Source organism: Tachyglossus aculeatus, chromosome 2 (assembly GCF_015852505.1).
Source record: "Tachyglossus aculeatus isolate mTacAcu1 chromosome 2, mTacAcu1.pri, whole genome shotgun sequence".
NCBI lineage: Eukaryota > Metazoa > Chordata > Mammalia > Monotremata > Tachyglossidae > Tachyglossus > Tachyglossus aculeatus.
Window position 1 is genome coordinate 95,527,986 of NC_052067.1, and position 22,251 is coordinate 95,550,236.

The following is a 22,251-nucleotide window of genomic DNA, read 5'->3' on the forward strand; positions in this document are numbered from 1 at the left end:
AACGACACCAGAAAAAAGTTTTAACTATAATAATAATAATAATATTGATAATGATATTTGTTAAGCACTTAGAATGTGAAGAGCACTTTGCTAAGTGTTGGGAGAGATACAGGATACTCAGATGGGGCACAGTCCCCATTCTACATTATACTCACAGTCTAAGGGGGTGGGAGAATAGATATTTAATCCACATTTTAAGATAAAGAAACTGAGGCACAAAGACCTAACGTCATTTACCTGGCATCACACAGGAGGAAAGAGGCAGGGCTCAGATTAGAACCCAAGTGTCCTGATTTCCAGTCCTGTTCTCTTTCCCTTGGGCTACATTTCCTCTCACTGTTAAAACTATGTCATCTTACTCTATGCCTTACTCTCTGAGCATGGACTGAGGTCTGCTGGAGGTATCCCATTCCATTCCTGGGTTTATATCACTCAGGAGAGTTCTAAGCCAAAGTGAACTAGATGCGAAAACAGGTCCCTGTGAATGTGATCTGGGGGAATTCACTCTACCCTGCAGCCCCTACACTGTGGGAAGGTGTAATGAATCGGTGGTATTTATTGGGTGCTTACAGTGTGCGGAGCTCTGTACCAAGTTCTTGGGAGAGTACAATACAACAGAGCTGGTAGTCTTTACAATTGTTTTGTCTGTTTATTGATATATTGTACTCTCCTACATGCTTAGTACCGTTCTCCACACACCTTAAGCGCTCAATAAATATGACTGACTGACTAACTGGCACATTAGTCAGTGCCCTGCCCACAACAATTTTACAGACTAGAAGAAAGGAAGAGGCAAAAGAAAAGAGTCCTGCTATAGCAATGCTACCTCCCCTTCTAATCCCTTTGTCCTCTGGCCCCTCCCAACCTGTGTTCAGCACTTAGTAGAGTGCCTGGTACGTAGTAAGCAGTTAACAAGTACCATAATTATGAATTATTTTTACTTGCCAGTTGGCTCTCGCACACTCACCCTTTCCTGGTATACACGGGGACATATGCTTTGAATTTGCCCCATGGGGTAAAGTCACAAGTAGCCTGGGCAGTGAACTAGCTTCCCTTGTTGGCAGAGACCGGGGGACTATGAGGCTCTTAAACATCTGGAAAAATTCTGCTGTAATGGGGAAATCACAAGCAGGTGGATGAAAGGAATCAAGTCACAGGGAATCCAACTTAGAGCCTGAGAACAGCTGCTAACTTCTGGGTTGGGATGGTGGCAGGTGGATCGCTCTAGAACATAATGCTCAGAAGTATTGATCAGTGCCATTTGAGCCAAGAAAACAGCCAACAGAACCTCCAACATCCACTAAGCAATCAATCAATGAATTGTGTTTTTGGAGTGCTTACTTTGCACAGAGAACTGTACTAAGTGGTTGGGAGAATACAGCTTTTTCTCAGGGCCTCAGTCTTGTCTATCTCCCTCTGACCCTTTTTCCGCATCCTCCTTCTAGCCTGGAACTCCACTCCCTCCCACTTCATTTACACCAGATCACCACTCTTCTCACCTTCAAGGTCTTATTTAGGCCACATCTCCTCCAAGAAGCCTTCCCTGATTTAGCCCTCTTTGTCCCCACTCCCTCTCCCTTCTTTGTGACCTATGCACTTAAACCTGTATCCACCCTCAGTCGCACAACACTTAGGTACTTATCTGTAATTCATTTATTTATATTAATGTCTGCCTCACCTTCTAGACTGTAAGATCCTTAAGGAAAGGGATTGTGTCTATCAACTCTGGTAGTGTACTCTCCCCAACAGAGTACAGTGCTCTGCACACAGTAAGTGCTCAATAAATGCAACAGATTCATCCAGTACAATTGATAGACATGATCCCTATTCTCAAGGAGCTTATGGTCTATAACTAAAGCCCATTGGTGGGGAGATCAATGTAAAATCAATCAATAGGTTGATAACATTTTGGAGGGGTTTACTGTGTGCAGAACACTAATAATAGTAGTGATGATTATGGTATTTGTTAAGCACTTACTATCTGTAAAACACTGTTCTAAGCACTGGGGTAGATAAAAGGTAAACAGGTTGTCCCACCTGGGGCTCACACTTGGTCCCCATTTTACAGATGGGGGAACTGAGTCACAGAGAAATTAATTGGCTTGCCCAAAACTAAGCACTTGGGAGAATACATAACACAGTTGGTAGTCACATTCTCTGCCCACAGTGAGCTTAGAATCTAGAGGAAGATACAGCCATTGATATAAGTAAATAAATTACGGATATGTACGTAAGTGCTGAGGGGCTGAGGGAGGGGTGAATAAAGGGTGCAAATCCAAATGGAAGGGGGACACTGAAGGGAATGGGAAAAGAGAAAATGAGGGCTTTTAACAAGGATTTGAAGGTCAGGAGATTGTCAGATATGAAGAGGCCAGCATACCGGGCCAGAAGCAGGACATGGGTAAGAGGCTGGCATAGAGATAGATGAGATTGAGGTACAGTGCACCTGGGTAAGAGGTTGGCAAGAGAAGAGCAAAGTATTTGGACTATGTTGTTGCCTGGGTTTGGACAAGGTGATCGAGTTCTTTAAAGCCTATGGTAAGGAGTGTCTGGTTGATGTGGAAGTGAATGGACAATCCCTGGAGGTTCTTGAATGGGCAAAAATGGACTGAACGTTTTTGTAGAACACTGATCAGGACAGCAGAGTGAAGTATGGGCTGGAGTAGAGAGAGTCGGGAGGCAGGAAGGCCAGCAAGGAGGCTGATGAAAATCAAGGCAGAGTAGGATAAGTACTTGAATTAAGTGTTTGGATGGAGTGGAAAGTGTGGGTTTTATAGATGCTGTGTAGGTTGAAAAACAGGATTTGGTGACATTTTGAACATGTGAGTGGAATGAGAAAGAGGAGTCAAGGTTAAGGGCTTGTAAGCAGGAGGGATATTGGTGCTGTCTACAGTGATGGGACAGTCAGGGGGAGGACAGGGTTTGGATGGGAAGGTAAGGAGGTCTTTTTTGAACATATAGGCATCGGCAGGACTACAGAGTAGAGATGTCTCGAAGGCAGGAGGAAATGTGAGACTGCAGAGTAGATGAGAGATCAGGGCCGGAGATGTAGATTTGGGAATCACCTGCATAGAGATGGTATTTGAAACTATGGGTGTGAAGGAGACCAAGAATGAGTGGCCACAGAGAGAGGAGGAGAACCAGGAGAAGACAGAGGCTGTGGAACCCCTTGAATATTTGTGGCTCTTCTGGAACCTGGATTAGCCCCACAGGCTAAAGATCTCTCCCCCTTCTAGACTGTGAGCCCAATTTTGGGTAGGGACCGTCTCTATATGTTGGCGACTTGTACTTCCCGAGCACTTAGTACAGTGCTCTGCACACAATAAGTGTTCAATAAATACGAATGAATGAATGAATGAAGGCCAGACACCCAAATCAGTCAAGTACCATGTTTGCTCAGTGGTCAAATTGAACTAGGAGGTATACTGATCCAATTATCATCTAAATCCCCTCTCAGGGTTGCACCTGGAGAGTTTCCAGTACTCTACCAGTCTTGACTATGGGAGGGAGAGTCAAACAGAGGCATATCCATTCCATTCCTAGCTTAGGCAGTGGCTAGAAAGTGGAAGACAATCTGCTTCAAGCCAAAATTCCCTGGTGCTGGGCAGCAGCAGCATGGGAGAGTGTCAAGGGTGGAGGCTCAAGTTGACTGTACAGAAGGAGGCAATGGTAAACCAGTTCCTTATTTCTACCAAGAAAACTCTATAGACGTACTACCAGGACGATTGCAGATGGAGATGGGCATTCTGAGAGAGATGTGCCCATGGGGTTGCTATGGGTCAGAGTTGACTCGACAGCCTAAGACAAGACAAGACCACCTATGCCCACCAACCATGCCATACCACTCTCGTTCACCAACTTCCACCCAGTGTGGCTCAGCGGAAAGAGCCCGGGCTTTGGAGTCAGAGGTCATGGGTTCTAATTCCGGCTCCTCCATTTGTCAGCTGTGTGACTTTGGGCAAGTCACTTCACTTCTCTGGGCCTCAGTTCCCTCATCTGTAAAATGGGGATGAAGACTGTGAGCCCCCCGTGGGACAAACTGATTACCTTGTAATCTCCCCATCGCTTAGAACAGTGCTTTGCACATAGTAAGCACTTAATAAATGTCATCATTATTATTATTATTGTTATTATTTGGAGTCAGAGGTCAGGGGTTCTAATCCTGGCTCCACCATTTGTCAGCTGTGTGAATTTGGGCAAGTCACTTCACTTCTCTGGGCCTCAGTGACCTTATCTGTAAAAATGGGGATGAAGACTGTGAGCACCACGTGGGGACAACCTGATCACCTTGTAACCTCCCCAGTGCTTAGAACAGTGCTTTGCACAGAGTAAGCACTTAATAAATGCCGTCATTATTATTCCACCCACGTCCACCACCTCCCACTCACATCCACCAACTATAGCGCTTGCCCACCAATTTATATCCATGCCCCCCAACTACCGCCCAAATCCACCAACTACTGCCCATGTCCACTAACTACCACCCTCCTAGTTAGTGGTAACTAACTACCAACTTCCACTCATTTCCACCACCTGCTTCTCATGTCCGCCACTTACCACGCGTGTCCGCCAACATGCCCACGTCCACCATTGCTGAGGTGAAGACTCAGAAAGGGAAGGTATATCTTCCCAACTCTTGGAACATGGAGAAAACTGTGACTGTTGCAATGGAGTCAGTCCAGCTGGGGCAGGGAAAAGCCCGAAACAGGAGTGGTAGACACTGCTTTTCTTGATGTTGTAGCATTTGTATTCCTGCTTGCTGCACACCATTGCTTTTTTTCCCCTTGTGTGTCATCACTTTCCCCAATTCTTTGGACAAAGACCGTGTCTGAATGATTTTCCTTGAGTTTCCTCTGGGCCTCAGTTACCTCATCTGTAAAATGGGGATTGAGACTGTGAGCCCCAGGAGGAACAGGGACTGTGTTTAACCGAATTTGCTTGTATCCACCCCAGCACTTAGTGCCTGGCACATAGTAAGCACTTGGAAAATACTATAGTTATTATTATTATTGTTACTACTGTGCTCTCTAGAAAGGTTGGATTAATGTGTCTTCCACACTTTTCCCCATCGCATCCTCCTGGAAGCTGCTATTTAAAAAAATTAAAAAGTGGTGACAGCCAGACCCTCGGGATGAATGAATCACCTTGTTTTCAAGGTGCCCAGCAGTTGCCGATCTATTGATCAAAACAATTCAAGCACTATTGAGGAGAAAACACACGGTGCGAGTACAGTGCTCTGCACACAGTAAGTGCTCAGTAAATACGATTGAATGAATGAACTGGGTTAGCACGCAGTTTGGCCCGGGATGAAGAGGGAACGGGCCAAGTGTTTGTCGAAGGGGCCTTGCTTGCTTGGGGAAAGCAGTTTTGACCTTACCTTTGGGATGATCATCGGAAGAAATCCTTTGAAGGCTACCAAATTTCTAGCAAAGGCTAAATGGTCTGGGCTTTCTTCAATTATTAACCGTTCAAATTAGTCTATTTCTGTTGGCAAAAGAGAAGCCAGAAATGACCTCAATTGCAATAAAATCAGAAAGTGCAGCGCCAGAAAAAAAAACAACACAAAAGTCTCTCTTAACAACTGCCTATTGCAAATTCATCTTCTAAATGTCAAAATATTTGAACGGAGAACAAGTAATTTTAACAGATGTGAGGTTCTTCTTATTTAAAAAAAAGTGCCAAAACACAATTCGTGGTTAGTCCAAGTCTGGCTTGTTTGCATCGAAAGCTGAACAAAAGAGATATGTAGGTGCCTGGATAAAAGCGGTATAGACAGCAACTTTTCAGATTTCAAGGGAAAAACTTGAGTGTAGTGAAACACTTAGAGGCCATGGAATGATTTCTCCCCTAGTGAATTGGAATCCATTCTTTTCCCCCTCCCCTCTTTCTTTGACCCCTCCTAATCGAAGATCCCTGATATGGAAGGGCAAGGTTAAATGGCTATCACTTTTTCTTGATGAAAAGAGGAGCTATTCTGCCTGGTTGAACCAGCCAGGCCGCGTTTATGTTATAATTTTTTCCCTTTGGCCGTTTCTGCTTTAGGAAGTGTCCACTCCCTCTGGATAGTTGGGCTTGTCAGTGTTTATTTTAATCATCGACTTTAGGAATTGATTCTTGGACTGGGGCTTTCACCCGTCATTCCTTTGGCTAAGCCTTCCTTGTTTTGTGGTAGTTGGTAAGCGGTTACTACGTGTCAAATGCTGTTCTAAGCAATCGAGTCAGTAAAAATTAATTAGGTCAGACACAGTCCCTGCCCTGCATGGGGCTACTGGTCTAAATTGGAGGGAGACCAGGTGATCCCCATTTTACAGTTGAAGAAACTGAGGCACAGAGACGTTAAGTGAGTTGCCCAGAGAGCAACTGGCAGAGCCAGGATTAGAACCCAAATCCTCTGACACTCAAGCTCATCCTCTTTCCACTAGGTAACATTGCTTCCGCTTCCATTTTGTTGAATAAAATGGAAACCATGTCAGAAGTCCCTGGTAACGGCTGTGGAAATGATCCAGCATCATTAGCCACGTAACTCTGGTTTCTGTGGATTACTTCTGGATTCAGCATGCTTCCTCTCTCGACATGAAACCAGTAGGGAACAAAACTGGACATATTCCCCTGCCCAGCATAGATAGATTTATAAATTCAGACAGAACCTAGAATTGAGAATGGGGATTTTGATATTTTCTCAATTTTTATGTGTGTGCGTGTCCCTTGAACAATCAAAATACAACTGAGTAAATAGGGTGAAAGTTGGAATTTTAAATTAATTCAGTCATTCCCCACCATTTTGTATTGTGTCCACTCTCCGAAGGGCACTGGGGTCGGAGCCGAACTGGGCCAAGGACAGAATACCCCGCGTGTCTCCCTTTTCACTCTTCCTCCCTTTTCCTCCCCTCTTACTCTTCTTGAAAATGTCTGTGGCCAGGGAAACCAAATCACTTTTAGGACCTTCTTAAATATCATACTGCTCAGCAACCAAGTTGGCCTTGGATTTAAGACAACCCATAAGACCCAACGTTTCAGAACGGAAAATAATTTTCCTGGCAAATCATAACAGAATTGTCAAATGCTTTAATAGGTATTCAATCTTGTTACAGTTCTTAACATTTTTATGAATGAAAAACAGATAAAATAGGACACTTAAAAATTTATCTAGGCAATCACCTACATAAATGTCTTCATCACACCCACAGAAGAAGCCTACTTTACTTTTTGCCTAGCTTTTCTCATGTCCCATATTCCCCCTTCTCCTCACACACCTCCTTCACCTTCATGGAAAGAATGTTTCAAAACCAGCCAAAGAGATTCATTCCACGGGAAGAGATTCATTCCATAGGAAATGCCTCTTACTGCTGGGATCTCAGAGATATGCCATTCTGCGATCCCGAGTCGCACCCGTTATCCCTGTCAACCATTTCCCCGTGTAGGCTTCTGGGAAGAAGGGAACTACGCCAGAGAGTGTGGATGTTGCAGTGCCAATCATCACCACGACTGCAAAAAAAAAAAAAAACAACAACTTAAGCACCTGTGCTGCTGATAACAGGACATTCCCTTTCCCCCTGCATCTGAACAACACTTATTCTGAATAGCAAAGGGCTAGAAAATATTGCTACTTTATTTTCATGGGCACGGAACGCAAGCCGAAAAAAATGAAAAGGGACTATCAGTGAGACTCTTGCCCTTGAAAACAATTTCACCATTATGCAAGATCGGATTTCAATAGGGCAAATCTATATTTATTATTATTACTACTACTATTACTAATATTGTTACTATCGTTATCATTACAGACAGTCCAAAATATAGGTAGTTACAAGAGAGTTTGGACAACAGATCGCAGGACAGGCAGTCGATGTTGGATTCTCTAGAGGCAAAGTTAGGGATAGTAATAATAATAATAATATTGGTATTTGTAAAGTGCTTACTTTGTGCCAAGCACTGTTCTAATTGCTGGGGGAGATACAAGGTTATCTGGTTGTTCCAGGTGGGGCTCACATTCTTTACCCCATTTTACAGGTGAGGTAACTGGGGCCTGGAGAAGCAAAGTGACTTGCCCAGAGTCGCACAGATGACAAGTGGCAGAGCCAGGATTAGAACCCATGACCTCTGATTCCTAAACCCATGTTCTTGCCACTAAGCCATGCTGCTTCTCATGGAGAGGGGAGAGTTAAAAGTGTGGAATGGCCCATCTCTAGCCGTGAGGATGGGTGTTTAGGAGGGCAACCGGAACATGTTTACTCTAGACTCACAACTTCACTGTGCCTCAGTTACCTCATCTGTAAAATGGGGATTAAGAGTGTGAGCCCCATGGGGAACAGATACTTTGCCCAACCTGATGAACTTGTCTCTACCCTAGTGCTTAGGGCAGTGCCTGGCACGTAATAAGCATTTAACAAGTAACATAATCAATTACTATAATTAACAAGTACCATAATTAATTAATTATTAGCCTGTAAGCTTGTTCATTCATTCAGTCGTATTTATTGAGTGCTTACTGTGTGCAGAGCACCGTACTAAGCGCTTGGGAAGTACAAGTTGGCAACATATAGAGGCGGTCCTTACCCAACAGCGGGCTCACAGTCCAGTCGTTGTGGGCAGGGAATGTGTCTGCCAACTCTGTTGTATTCTCCCAAGCACTTAGAAAAGTGCTCTGCCCACAGTAAGTGCTCAATAAATTCCACTGATGATGATGATGGTTCCTCTCATTAGCTTATATTTACCCCAGCGCTTAGACTAGTACTTTACACATAGTAAGCGCATTACAGATAACATCATTCTTCTTCTTCTTATATGTGGGGATCTTATTGGAGATGTAGGTAGGATGGATTGGGGGTCTAATCCAAGTGTTTCTGCTCATGTCCTTTTGTTATGAGATTACAAACGGGGGGAGCATCTGTTTGTTCTCTGTGACAACTCAGTCCCTGGGATTCAACCCAGAAGGAGAAGAGTCAGATGCTCCATTCCATTCACTATCTTAAGGCCCACCAGGACCACAGCTAAACCCCTGCCCTGAGTTCTAGACCTTTTTGTATGGCATTTGTTAAGCACTTACTATGTGCTAAGCACTGTACTAAGCACTGGGGTAGATAAAAACTAATCAGGTCAAAACAGTCCCTGTCCCGCATGAGGCTCACAGTCTTAATTGCCATTTTACAGGTGAGGTAACTGAGGCCCAGAGAAGTGAAGTAACTTGCCCAAGATCACACAGCAGCAGACAAGTGGCAGAGCTGGGATTAGAACCCAGGTCCTTCCGATTCCCAGGCCTCTGCTCTACCCATTAGGCCTTGACCTTTGACAAACACCCTCATGAACAGACATCTTTTGAAAATCACACCTGTTCCTGGTACTACTACTACTACTAATGATGAATTTATTAAGCGCTTACTATGTGCAAAGCACTGTTCTAAGCACTAGGGAGGTTACAAGGCAATCAGGTTGTCCCATGGGGGGCTCACAGTCTTCATCCCCATTTTACAGATGAGGGAACTGAGGCCCAGAGAAGTGAAGTGACTTGCCCAAAGTCACCCAGCTGACAATTGGAGGAGCTGGGAATTGAACCCATGACCTCTGACTCCAAAGCCCGTGCGCTTTCCACTGAGCCACGTCAGAATGAGGAAAAGCAAAAGTTAAAGAATGAAGGGGAAAAGAAAACTCGGAGCGTGTTTTTGTAAGAAAATTAGCCAGAAGAATTCCATACCAGGGTTTCTGCCAGCTCCTGACTCGATTCTCCAGCTCTGATGGCCCCTGGCAGCCGACGAGCCCTCGTGGGTTCCCAGTGGGGAAAACCGACTCCCACGGCTCAAAGAGTAAGAAGTCAAAGATAAACTCTCCTGTCTTGTGGTGTGGCACAGCTGTTCAGGACTCCTAATGTATTTGCTTACAGCTGAAGGACAGAACATGAATCCTTGAACATCTAGAGGTACAGAAGTTCCCTAATTATGTCAGCATGGAAGGTTCACAGAAGACAAAGACTATAACGCTTGGGAGCAAAATCTTCATTTTTTTTTTCTAATGGCATTTGTTAAGAGCTTATTATGTGCCAGGCACTGGACTAAAGTCTTGGGTAGATACCAGATAATCTGGTCGGACATAGTCCACGTCCCACATCAGACTCACGGTCTTAATCCCCATTTTACAGATGACGTAACTGAGGCCCAGAGGAGTGAAGTGACTCGTCCGTGTCAGCAGACAAGTAGCAGAGCTGGGATTAGAACCCAGGTCCTTCTGATTCCCAGGCCTGAGCTCTATCCACTTAGCCATGTAAGTGCACATGCTTCGTTTCCATGGGATAAAAGGGAGGTGGTTCCTTCCCTGTCCCCATCCCTATCTTTCCCAATCTAGGGAATAATTTGATTTCCTGTCCCTTAGTCAATCAGCCAGTCACTTGTATTTATTGAGCGCTTACTATGTGCAAAGCACTGTACTAAACCCTTGGGAGGGTACAATATAACAATAAACAGACACATTCCCTGCTCATAACAAGCTTACAGGCCACAGAGGGAGACAGACATTAAAAGAAATAAAATGACAGACCTGTACATAAGTGTAGCGGGGCTGGGGGTGGGGAATGATTTAAGGGAGCAAGTCAGGGTGATGCAGAAGGGAGTGGGAGAAGAAGGAAGGAGGGCTTAGTCATGGGTTAATCGGAGATAACCCTTGCTGTTTTGTGAGAGACCTTGGTGCTTGGTGATGATGATGATGATGATGGCATTTGTTAAACACTTACTATGTGTAAAGCACTGTTCTAAGCACTGGGGAGGATACGAGGTGATCATATTGTCCCCCGTGGGGTTCACAGGCTTAATCCCCATTTTACAGATGAGAGAACTGAGGCACAGAGAAGTTAAATGACTTGCCCAAAGTCACACAGCTGACAATTAGCAGAGCCGGGATTTGAACCCACATCCTCTGACTCTCAAGCCCGGGCTCTTTCCATTGAGTCTGGTGGCTTTCCCCAGGCCATCGAGCTGTCGGCACAATGCACAATTCACTGTTTAAGGCTATAAACGTCTGTTTTGCACAGAGAAGCGAAATGACAAACCCGGTTCAGGAGAGTTTCTGGATTTCTCGGATCCAGCTAGATAGAATCAATCAATCAATCAATAGCATTTATTAAGCGCTTACTGTGTGCAGAGCACTGTACTAAGTGCTTAAGTGATAGAATTGGATTGAGGTCTGAATCGAGGAAACTGGGCTCTAGAGGAGAGAAGCAATGTGGTCTAGTGGAAAGAGCATGGGCTTGGGAGTTAAACTGGGTTCTAATCCGGGCTCTGCCAAATTGCTTTCTGTGTGACCTAGGGCAAGTCACTTAACTTCTCTGTGCCTCAGCTTCCTCAACCTGAAAACGGGGATTAAATCATACTTCTTCTTACTTAGACTGTGAGCCCTGTAAGGGACAGGGACTGTGTCCACCCTGTTAAATTTCTAGCAACCCCAGCATTTGGAACAGTACTTGGCACATAGTAAGGGCTTAACAAATATAGAAGGAAAAAAAATTGTTAGGTCGAAGTGACTCATCTTCAGGAAATAGAGCACTTTCGGTTGCGCCAATTCATTGCTTAAAGGCTAGAGTTTAATTACAGGAAAAATGGGGACTCTAGGTATGCAATCAGTCTGACTCTCCTCTGTTATTGCATTTTTAATGGTATTTGTTAAGTGCTTACTATGTGCCAGGCACAATACTGAGCATAAGTAATGTCAAAATAATCAGGTGGGACACAGTCCATGCCCCAAATGGGGGTCCCAGTCTTAATTGCCATTTTACAGATGAGATAACTGAAGCACAGGGAAGTGAAGCGACTTGTCCAAGGTCACTTAGGTGGTAGAGCTTGGATTAGAACCCAGATTCTCTGTCTCCCAGGCCTATGCCCTTTCCGTTAACCACGCTAATTCCCATGTTAAAACTGTTATGGATAGACAAGAGATTGTTAATTCAAAGGCACCTAAATTTTGAGGAGATGTAGTTAGGGATGTAGAGAGCAGTAGTAATAGTGTTTATTAAGCACTTACCGTATGCTGAACACCGAAAAAAGAGTTGGGAAAGCATACAGATGTGGGAATTAGGCACGGTCTGGGTCGCATGTTAATAGTTGTGGTATTTGTTGAGCACTTACTATGTGCCAGGCACTATACTAAGCGCTGGGGTGGATACAGCAGCGTGGCTCAGGGGAAAGAGCCCGGGCTTTGGAGTCAGAGGTCATGGGTTCAAGTCCCAGCTCCGCCAATTGTCAGCTGTGTGACTTTGGGCAAGTCACTTCACTTCTCTGTGCCTCAGTTCCCTCATCTGTAAAATGGGGATTAAGACTGTGAGCCCCAAATGGGATAACCTGATCACTTTGTATCCCCCCAGCACTTAGAACAGTGCTCTGCACATAGTAAGCGCTTAACAAGTACCATCATTATTATTATTATTACAGACAAATTGGGCTGGACACAATTGCTGTCCCACGTGGGGCTCACAGTCTCAATCCCCATTTTAAAGATGAGGCATCTGAGACGTAGAGAAGTGAAGTGACTTGCTTGGGCACACAGCAGATAAGTGGTGGAGCCAGGATTAGAACCCATGACCTTCTGATTCCCAGGCCCATGCTCTAGCCATTAGGCCATTCAGCTTCTTGTAGTCTAGACGGAGAGATTGCCATCACACAGTTCTTCTGAGTTTCCTGCTACCCCATTATAGACAGAGTCCTAGGCTGGATGGGCTATAGGCCTGATCCAGAAGGTCATGGGTGATGGTTTGATGATCATAAGTAGAGTGATGAAGAGTCAGAGACAAATAATAATAATGATAATAATAATGATGGCATTTATTAAGCTCTTACTATGTTCAAAGCATTGTTCTAAGCTCTGGGGGGATACAAAGTGATCAGGTTGTCCCACATGGGGCTCACAGTCTTTATCCCCATTTTACAGATGAGGGAACTGAGGCACAGAGAAGTTAAGTGACTTGCCCAAAGTCACACAGCTGACAATTGGCGGAGCCGGGATATAAACCCATGACCTCCGCGCTCTTTTCCACTGAGCCACGCTGCTTAAGACACCCAGAAACAGAGATAGCTCATTTTCTGTGAGCTCTGTTCTTTTAGACTGTTCTTTTAGACTGTGAGCCCACTGTTGGGTAGGGACTGTCTCTATATGTTGCCAACTTGTACTTCCCAAGCACTTAGTACAGTGCTCTGCACACAGTAAGCGCTCAGTAAATACGATTGATTGATTAATTGTCGGTAGGGAATATGTCTACCAACTCTGTTGCATTGTACTCTCCCAAGCTCTGAGTATATTGCTCTGCACACATTAAGGCTCAATTAATGCCGGTGATTGATTGATTGATTGATTGATAGAGAGGGCACTGCACCAAAAAAGCAACTGATGTAACAATTAAAAATGGATGTCCAGGAGGTCTTTCTGCCAAGTGGTTCCTCCCAGGTTTCTGACAATGCTGTTGGGAACAAGAATTCTGGGCTGGATGGAGGATGGAGCTGAATCAGGAATGTTTTTTTTTTCTTTTCAAGGTATTCGTTGAGTGTTTACAATGGGCCAAGCACTGTATGAAGCGCTGGGGTAGTTACAAACTAATTAGGTTGAACACATTCCATGTCCCACATGGGGCTCACAGTCTTAATTCCCATTTTCAGATGCGGCAACTGAGGTGAAGTGACTTTCCCAAGGTCACACAGCAGACAAGTGGTAGAGCTGGGATTAGAACCCAGGTCTTTCTGAGTCCAAGGCCCATACTCTATCTACCAGGCAACTAGGCCATGCTGCTTCTCTGGTGTTCCTCGATGGTCTTGAAACCCTGTAATTTTCTATTCTATTTGCTCATACGTCGACCGCCCACACTTTCCCTTTTTGGGTTCCAGTGAAGACTCCAAAAGACAACAGTAATACTGACTGAACGTCTGCTAGATGGTGAGTTGTGAACTAGGGAAGATTGGGGAGTTCCAAAGAGGAAACCCAGTCCCTGCCTCTGAAACCCTCACCCTCGACTGGGAAAGACAAGACTAGTCCTAACACAACATTCATTCATTCATTCAATCGTATTTATCGAGCGCTTACTGTGTGCAGAGCACCGTACTTGGAAAGTACATTTTGGCAACAGAGACAATCCCTACCCAACGTACAGTTTGGTTCATAGTATCAATCAATGGTATTTACTGAGCGTTTACTGTGTGCAGAGCATTGTACAAAGCGCCTGGGAGAGTACAGTATACCAGAGTTGGTGGACACATTCCCTGCCCACAACCGTACAAGGGATAGGCTGAACTCTTAAAAGCCTTACTGAAGGCACGTCTCCTCCAAGAAGGCTTCCCTGACTAAGCCCTCATTTCCTCTTCTCCCACTCCCTTCTGGGTCACCCTGACTTTTTCCATTTATTCATCCCCCCTCCTAGCCCCACAGAACTTATGTACATAAGTGAAGCAGCGTGGCTCAGTGGAAAGATCACGGGCTATGGAGTCAGAGGTCATGGGTTCAAATCCCGGCTCCACCACTTTTCAGCTGTGTGACTTTGGGCAAGTCACTTAACTTCTCTGTGCCTCAGTTACCTCATCTGTAAAATGGGGATGAAGACTGTGAGCCCCCCGTGGGACAACCTGATCACCTTGTAACCTCCCCAGTGCTTAGAACAGTGCTTTGCAGTGCCCCTTCCTTCCTCTCCCCTCATCCCCCTCTCCATCCCCCCATCTTACCTCCTTCCCTTCCCCACAGCACCTGCATATATGTATATATGTTTGTACATATTTATTACTCTATTTATTCATTTATTTATTTTACTTGTACATATCTATTCTATTTATTTTGTTAATATGTTTGGTTTTGTTCTCTGTCTCCCCCTTCTAGACTGTGAGCCCACTGTTAGGTAGGGACTGTCTCTATATGTTGCCAACTTGTACTTCCCAAGCGCTTAGTACAGTGCTTTGCACACAGTAAGCGCTCAATAAATACTATTGATTGATTTGCACATAGCGCTTAACAAATGCCATCATCATCATCAACATCATCATATCCATAATTGATTAATTTATATTGATGTCTCCCCCTCTAGACTTGTAAACTCATTGTGCCTATCAACTCTGTTATTTTGTTGTATTGTGTTTTCCCAAGTGCTTAGTACAGTGCTCTGCATACAGTAAGCGCTTAATGCATACTATTGATTGATTAAAAGCAATGAGAGGATCATGGAAACACAAACCAAATTTCCCAAGGAGTTCAGGGACAGGGGAAGTAGTGTGGTCCAGTGGATAGATCACAGGCCTGGGTGTCAGAAGGACCTGGGTTCTAAGCCCGGGTCTACCACTTGTCTGCTGGGTGACCTTGGACAAGTCATTTCACTTCTAATATGCCTCAGTTCCCTCATCTGTAAAATGAGGATTAAGACTGTGAGCCCTCCATGGGGCATGGGCTGTGTCCATCCTGCAACCTGATGGTAAGCACTTAGCAAATACCAAAAAAAAAAAGGAGCAGCCAGATTTTGGGGGAGATAGATCCCAGAGGAAGTTCATCCGGAGAGGCTTCTTAAAAGTCATCCCAACTGCTCCCAGCTGTAAATTGCTTCCTGATGGTCCCAGATGTCTCAGAATTTATGACTTTCTCTAGGACTAAGACTTTCTCGAGAAATTTTCTCTAGAGCTCTAGACTGTAATCTCACTGTGGGCAGGTAACGGGTCCTTTCCCACTTCCAGTTGCCAATCTCTTGTTGACTTCTCTATAGCTTATTGCACAGGGAGTTGATTTCCCTGTTTCTTGCTGTTCATGCTTTTTAGACAAGACCCTTAAACAGGGAATTTAATCTTCCTTTGATGGTACCTTTCTCCTCTTTTTCCAGGTAGTTCTAAAGCAGTGTGCTCCTGTGACATATGAAACCAATTTGTTAAGAAATCCAGCAGCTCCAGACTTCCTGCTTCTCCCCCGGTTCCTTTTCTCCTCAGATCTTCCTCCTCCTATTTTGTTATCTTTTCTGGGTGAGCAGAGCTAATAATTAGAATTGGTAATTATGGTATTTGTGAAGCGCTTACTATGTGCCAGGCACTGTTCTAAGTGCTGAGGTAATCAGGTTGTACACAGCCCTTGTCCCACATAGGACTTAATACAGTGCTTTGCACACAGTAAGCGCTCAATAAATAGAATTGAATGAATAGGGCTCACACTCTTAATCCCCACTTTCCAGATGAGGGAACTGAGGCCCAGAGAAGTGAAGTGACTTGTCCAAGATCACACAGCAGACAAGTGGCAGAGCCAAGATTAGAACCCATAACCTTCTGGGTCCCAGGCCTGTGCTCTAGCCACTTAGACCCTGCTGCCCTCAGGCCTGGTGCTCATTCCTTTGGTTCTGTCACCCCTCTCCTCCATTTCTTTCCCTCTTTCACCTCCTCCCTCCTGTTTCCTGACTGTGAGCTCACTGTGGGCAGGGAATGCATCTGTTTATTGGTCTACTGTACTCTCCTAAGCGCTTAGTACAGTCCTCTGCATGTCCTCAATAAATATGATTCACTGAGTGACTAATGTCATCATAGAGAAGCAGCGTGGCTCAGTAGAAAGAGCACGGGCTTTGGAGTCAGAGGTCAAGGGTTCAAATCCCAGCTCCGCCAATTGTCAGCTGGGTGACTTTGGGCAAGTCACTTCACTTCTCTGTGCCTCAGTCACCTCATCTGTAAAATGGGGATTAAGACTGTGAGCCCCCCGAGGGACAACCTGATCACCTTGTAACCTCCCCAGCGCTTAGAACAGTGCTTTGCACATAGTAAGCACTTAATAAATGCCATCATTATTATAATTATTAATGTCAGTGAATGGAGCGAGGGCCCTCCCAGCTGTGCCAGTTTGGAGGTGGCTTTTTCCATTTGGCCACTCAGACTCGGGTGGACTGGGCGACACTTGGATTTGGGATGGAGGAGATTTTCAAACCAGGTCTGCAGCCGCCGGGGTTCGTTGAAAAACCCAAACTGGATGGGCCAAGGACCTGCTCTCTAATTTTCCAAGCCCCATGTAATTTGAGGGGAAATTTGATTCTCTTCTGTTTGGAGATCATTAACCCCAAAGATCAGTGAACAGAAATCCATCTTGGCATCAGCAAAGTGACTTTATGTTCTGAAACCGTTGATGGACGATCTCTTGCTCGTCCACACAACCCGCGGGTGCCTCAAAAGTGGACAACAGTATCGGAAGATGCAGTGTTCTCCACACAGGCCCACAGGCTGTTTTGATGCCAATTGGCTCATCTAATCCTGGCTCTTGGATAAGTCGCTTAACCTCTCTCGGCCTCAGTTTCCTCTGCCATAAAATAGGGATCCGGTAGTGTTCTCTCTTGTATTTAGACTGTGAGCCCCATGTGGGACCAGCACTATATCCACTATGATTACCATGTATCTACCTCGGAGCTTATTACATTTCTTGGTACAGAATAAGGGCGTAACGAATACCACCATTATTATTATAATAGTAGCGTGACTCAGTGGAAAGAGCCCGGGCTTTGGAGTCAGAGTTCATGGGTTCAAATCCCAGCTCTGCCAATTGTCAGCTGGGTGACTTTGGGCAAGTCACTTAACTTCTCTGTGCTTCAGTTTCCTCATCTGTAAAATGGGGATGAAGACTGGGAGGCCGCCGTGGGACAAACTGATCACCTTGTAACCTCCCCAGCGCTTAGAACAGTGTTTTGCACATAGTAAGCAGTTAATAAATGTCATTATTATTATTATTGTTAATAATCATTATTATTGTTATGATTGGTGCTGTCTTGATTTTTCAGCCACATCCTGCTGATGAGAAGCAGCATGGTGCCACGGGTAGATTACGGGCCTTGGATTCAGAATGTCACAGGTTCTAATCTTACCTCTGCCACTTGTCTGCTGTGTGTGAGCTTGTACAAATCACTTTACTTCTCAGTGCTTCAGTTACCTCATCTGTAAAATGGGAATTGAGACTGTGAGCCCCACATGGAACAGGGACTGTGTCCAACCTGATTACCTTGTATCTACCCCAGTGCCTGGAACGTGGTAAGTGCTTAACATATACCATAATTCATAATTATTATTATTATCCTAGAAGAGTCAAGAGGGTTTTAAATAAAAATGCTTGGGTTGAGAGCCAGTTGCATTTTTTTTTTTTTTTGAACTGAAGTATTCATAGGGGCTTTCTGGCTTCTAGGAGCCTCCTGGGTCCACCTAAAAGGAAAAGTAGCCACCAGGCCTTCTCAGAGACATCGGACCCCTGGTTTGCATTCCAAAGCCACCACTCTTTGGCCAGCTGTAGTCCAAAGTCACTTCCCAGATTTTCAGCATTCCCCTCACAAGTAAATAGGAAGCAAAAGCAACTCTCGGTTTCTCTAGATTTGTCTGGACTTCCAGGGGAGATGGCCTGTTAAGGGGCCGTTTGAGGACTGGATGCTGAGACATCACTGAGGGGGAGGATTCCTCCATTAACTGAGTATCCAAATTCTTCTAAGATAAGATAAGGAGGTGCAGCTTTGAGTTCTTATTAACTGTAAAGTAGTGACTGGACAGCCCTTCAGCAGAGTTGATCAGTCTTCAAATTAGGGGACAAACCCATCCTCCTATTTAGACTGTGAGCCCCATGAGGGGCAGGGATTGTGTCTGATCTGATGATCTTGTATCTACCCCAATGCTTAGTACAGTGCCTGGCACATGGTAAGCACTTAACAAATAGCATTAAAAGAAGTCAGGCCTCAGACATCCAGTTGCTGGGAGGATCCCCCTTCCGATTCAGCAAAGAATGATTGGACAAAAGGAGTAAGGCAGTACAGCCCTCTAGACTGTAAGTTTGTTGTGGGCAGGGAACGTGTCTACCAACTCTGCTATACTGCTCTCTCCCGAGTGCTTAGTACAGTGCTCTACACACAGTAGGTGCTCAATAACGATCATCAATTGGTTGATTGAGCCAAAACAAAAAGCATTTCTCAGGATCATGCACGATTAACTGGTCTCCTAAGGTTAAAAGCTCAGGTCAAGCTACAGTGATCCAGTGGTGGTAGCAATAATATTTTTAAATTGCCTGCAGTGTGTACAACACTGTACTAAGCACTGGGGAAGAATACACAGCTGCAAATTAAACATGGTCCCTGCCCCTCAGAGGGCTTAGTGTCACTATAATAGTCCAGGTGAATGGTTTGTCTGCACTGCTTAGATTCTGCAAATAATTACTCAGTTCTCCATTTGTTCTTGCCTGTGAAGACACAGGCCACATAAAGACATGGAGAAGCAGCATGGCCTAGTGGAGAGAGTATGGGCCCGGGAGTCAGAAGGATCTGGGTTCTAATCCAGGATCCCAGTCTGCTGTGTGACCTTCAACAAGTCACTTAACTTCTCTGGGTCTCAGATACCTCATCTGTAAAATGAGGATTAAGACGCTGAGCTCCACGTGGGACAGGAACAGTGTCCAACCTGACTAGCTTTTATTTACCCCAGCGTTTAGTATAGTCCCTGCAAATAGTAGTGCTAAACAAATATCATTAAAAAAAAGATCAGGGCTCCCACATTTAGACTGTTTGGGATCTTCCCATTTTCACCAACAGTTTGTGTCTTATTTGGTCGCTGGATCACCAGGAGGGCAGCCATCATATGGTTCCACCTAAACATCCCGACACCCAGTCAGTCAATAAGTGGTATTTATTTAGCACTTACTATGTGCAGAGCATTATACTAAGGACTTGGGAGAGTACAATATAACAAGATAACAGACATATTCCCTGCCCACAATGAGCTTACAGTCTAGAGGGGGAGACAGACATTTGTCAGCTGTGTGACTTTGGGTAAGTTACTTTAATAAAATAATAATAATAATAATGGCATTTATTACATGCTTACTATGTTCAAAGCTCTGTTCTAAGAGCTGGGAAGGTTACAAGATGATCAGGTTGAACCTCGGGGACTCACAGTCTTAATCCCCATTTTACAGATGAGGTAACTGAGGCCTAGAGAAGTTAAGTGACTTGCCCAAGGTGACACAGCTGACAATTGGAGGAGCCGGGGTTTGAACCCATGACCTCTGACTCCAAAGCCCGTGCTCTTTCCACTGAGCCACTTTACTTCTCTGGGCCTCAGTGACCTTATCTGTAAAATGGGGATTAAGACTTTGAGCCCCCCGTTGGACAACCTGATCACTTTGTAACCTCCCCAGTGCTTAGAATAGTGCTTTGCACATAGTAAGTGCTCAGTAAATGCCATTATTACCCCCTTCTAGACTGAGAGCCCATTGTTGGGTAGGGACTGTCTCTATATGTTGTCAGCTTGTACTTCTCAAGCTCTTAGTACAGTGCTCTGCACACAGTAAGCTCTCAATAAATATGATTGAGTGAATGAATAAATAAATAAAATGACAGGTTACTACATAAGTACCATGGGGCTGGGAGGGGGGATGAACACAGGGAGCAAGTCAGGGTGACCCAAAAGGGAGTGGAAGAAGAGGAAATGAGGATTTAATCAGGGAAGACCCCGTTGAGAAGATGGACCTTCAATAAGGCTTTGAAGGTGGGGAGAATAATTATCTGTCAGGTATGAATAGGGAGGGCAGAGGCAGGATGCGGGAGAGCTGTCAACGGTGATATAGATGAGATTGAGACAAAGCAAGAAGGCTAGCATTCGAGGAGCAACGTGTGTGGGCTGGACTGCAGAAGGAGTATAACAAGGTGAAGTAGAAGGGGATGAGGTGATTGAGCTCCTCAAAGCCGATGATGAGGAGCTTGTTTGATGCCATATGTGGATGGGCAGCCCTGGAGGCTCTTGAGAGTTCTGATAGAGACAAAGTCCTGCCTCAGGAGGGGAATGGCTCAGTTTTGGATGATCTCACGGTGGAGAGCTGGGGAATCAGAAGCAGAGAGACAGAGAGTCAGTCATAAAGGGACAGGGAGACAGACTGATAAAAAGAGACAGAGAGCTGGAAGCTCAGTGACACCCACTTGGAGAAACAGCTAGAACGATGGACAAAGACCCCTTGAAGACTAATCTCCAGAAAGACACCCTTCCCACAATTCCGTCCAGTGTCTTCATGCTCCTTCTAGAGATGAAATCCTGGGCTGGATGGGCCTTGGAGCTGACCCAGCCTTAATAATAATAATTATAATAATGATGATGATGATGGTATTTGTTAAGCATGTACTATTTTCTAAGCACTGTTCTAAGTGCTGGGGTAGATACAAGGTAATCAGGTTGTCCCACGAGGGGCTCACAGTCTTAATCCCCATTTTACAGATGAGGGAACCGAGGTCCAGAGAAGTGAAGTGACTTGCCCAAAGTCACACAGCTGATAAGTGGCAGGGCAGGGATTAGAACCCACGACCTCAGACTCACAAGCCCGGGCTCTTTCGACTAAGCCACCGGAGCCAGGAGGGCGAAGGAGATGGTTGAAACAGTCTTATGTCCTTCCCTTCCCCACAGCACCTGTATATATGTATATATGGTTGTACATATTTATTACTCTATTTATTCATTTATTTATTTTACTTGTACATTTCTATCCTATTTATTTTATTTTGTTGGTATGTTTGGTTCTGTTCTCTGTCTCCCCCTTTTAGACTGTGAGCCCACTGTTGGGTAGGGACTGTCTCTATGTGTTGCCAATTTGTACTTCCCAAGCACTTAGTACAGTGCTCTGCACATAGTAAGCACTCAATAAATACGATTGATTGATTGATTGATTGATTGGCCATTTGGACTCTGCCTGGAGTCTGGGAGGCTGCAGACAGGAGGTTGGAGATGTGGTGGCCTGTTGAGTCATTTAAGTGACAGGCCTGAGCCTCAAGAAGAAAGGTCAGACTCAATTAATGTGAAGAGACGCCGGGCTCTTCCCAAGGTGCAGGCGTCCAAGTGCTCTCCAGTGAAATGTTCCCAGCCAGTTGTTCTTAATTGATTGTCTGTATCTTCTTCTGGCAGCCTGCTTTCTGGTCTCCCCCAGAGTGGGGAGACTAATTAAGAGGGAAGGAGGAAGATAGAAACAGTGCGGCCTAATGGATAGAGCACGGGCCGGAGAGTCAGAAGGTCATGGGTTCTAATCCCACTTGTCTGTCGTGTGATCTTGGGGAGGTCACTTCACTTATCTGTGCCTCAGTTACCTCATCTGTAAAATGGGGAGTGAGACTGTGAGCCCCATGTGGGACTTTGTATCCAATTTGCTTATATCCACCCCAGTGTTTAGAACAATGCCTGGCACGTAGTAAGCTCTTAAACACCATTATTATTATTATTACCATAAGCTACCAACATCTTGGAGTGGCAAGCTGCATCACAAAGCCTGGTAATGATGATAATG

At 44.9% G+C, this 22,251-nt stretch overlaps 1 non-coding gene across 1 annotated transcript; it reads left to right on the top strand.

Moving 5' to 3' along the window:
* The first annotated feature begins 3,447 nt into the window (after positions 1–3,447).
* On the top strand, positions 3,448–3,585 carry LOC119924998. Its single transcript, XR_005449671.1, has one exon. It is a non-coding gene; the product is annotated as a small nucleolar RNA SNORA7 (small nucleolar RNA).
* Positions 3,586–22,251: the final 18,666 nt, after the last annotated feature.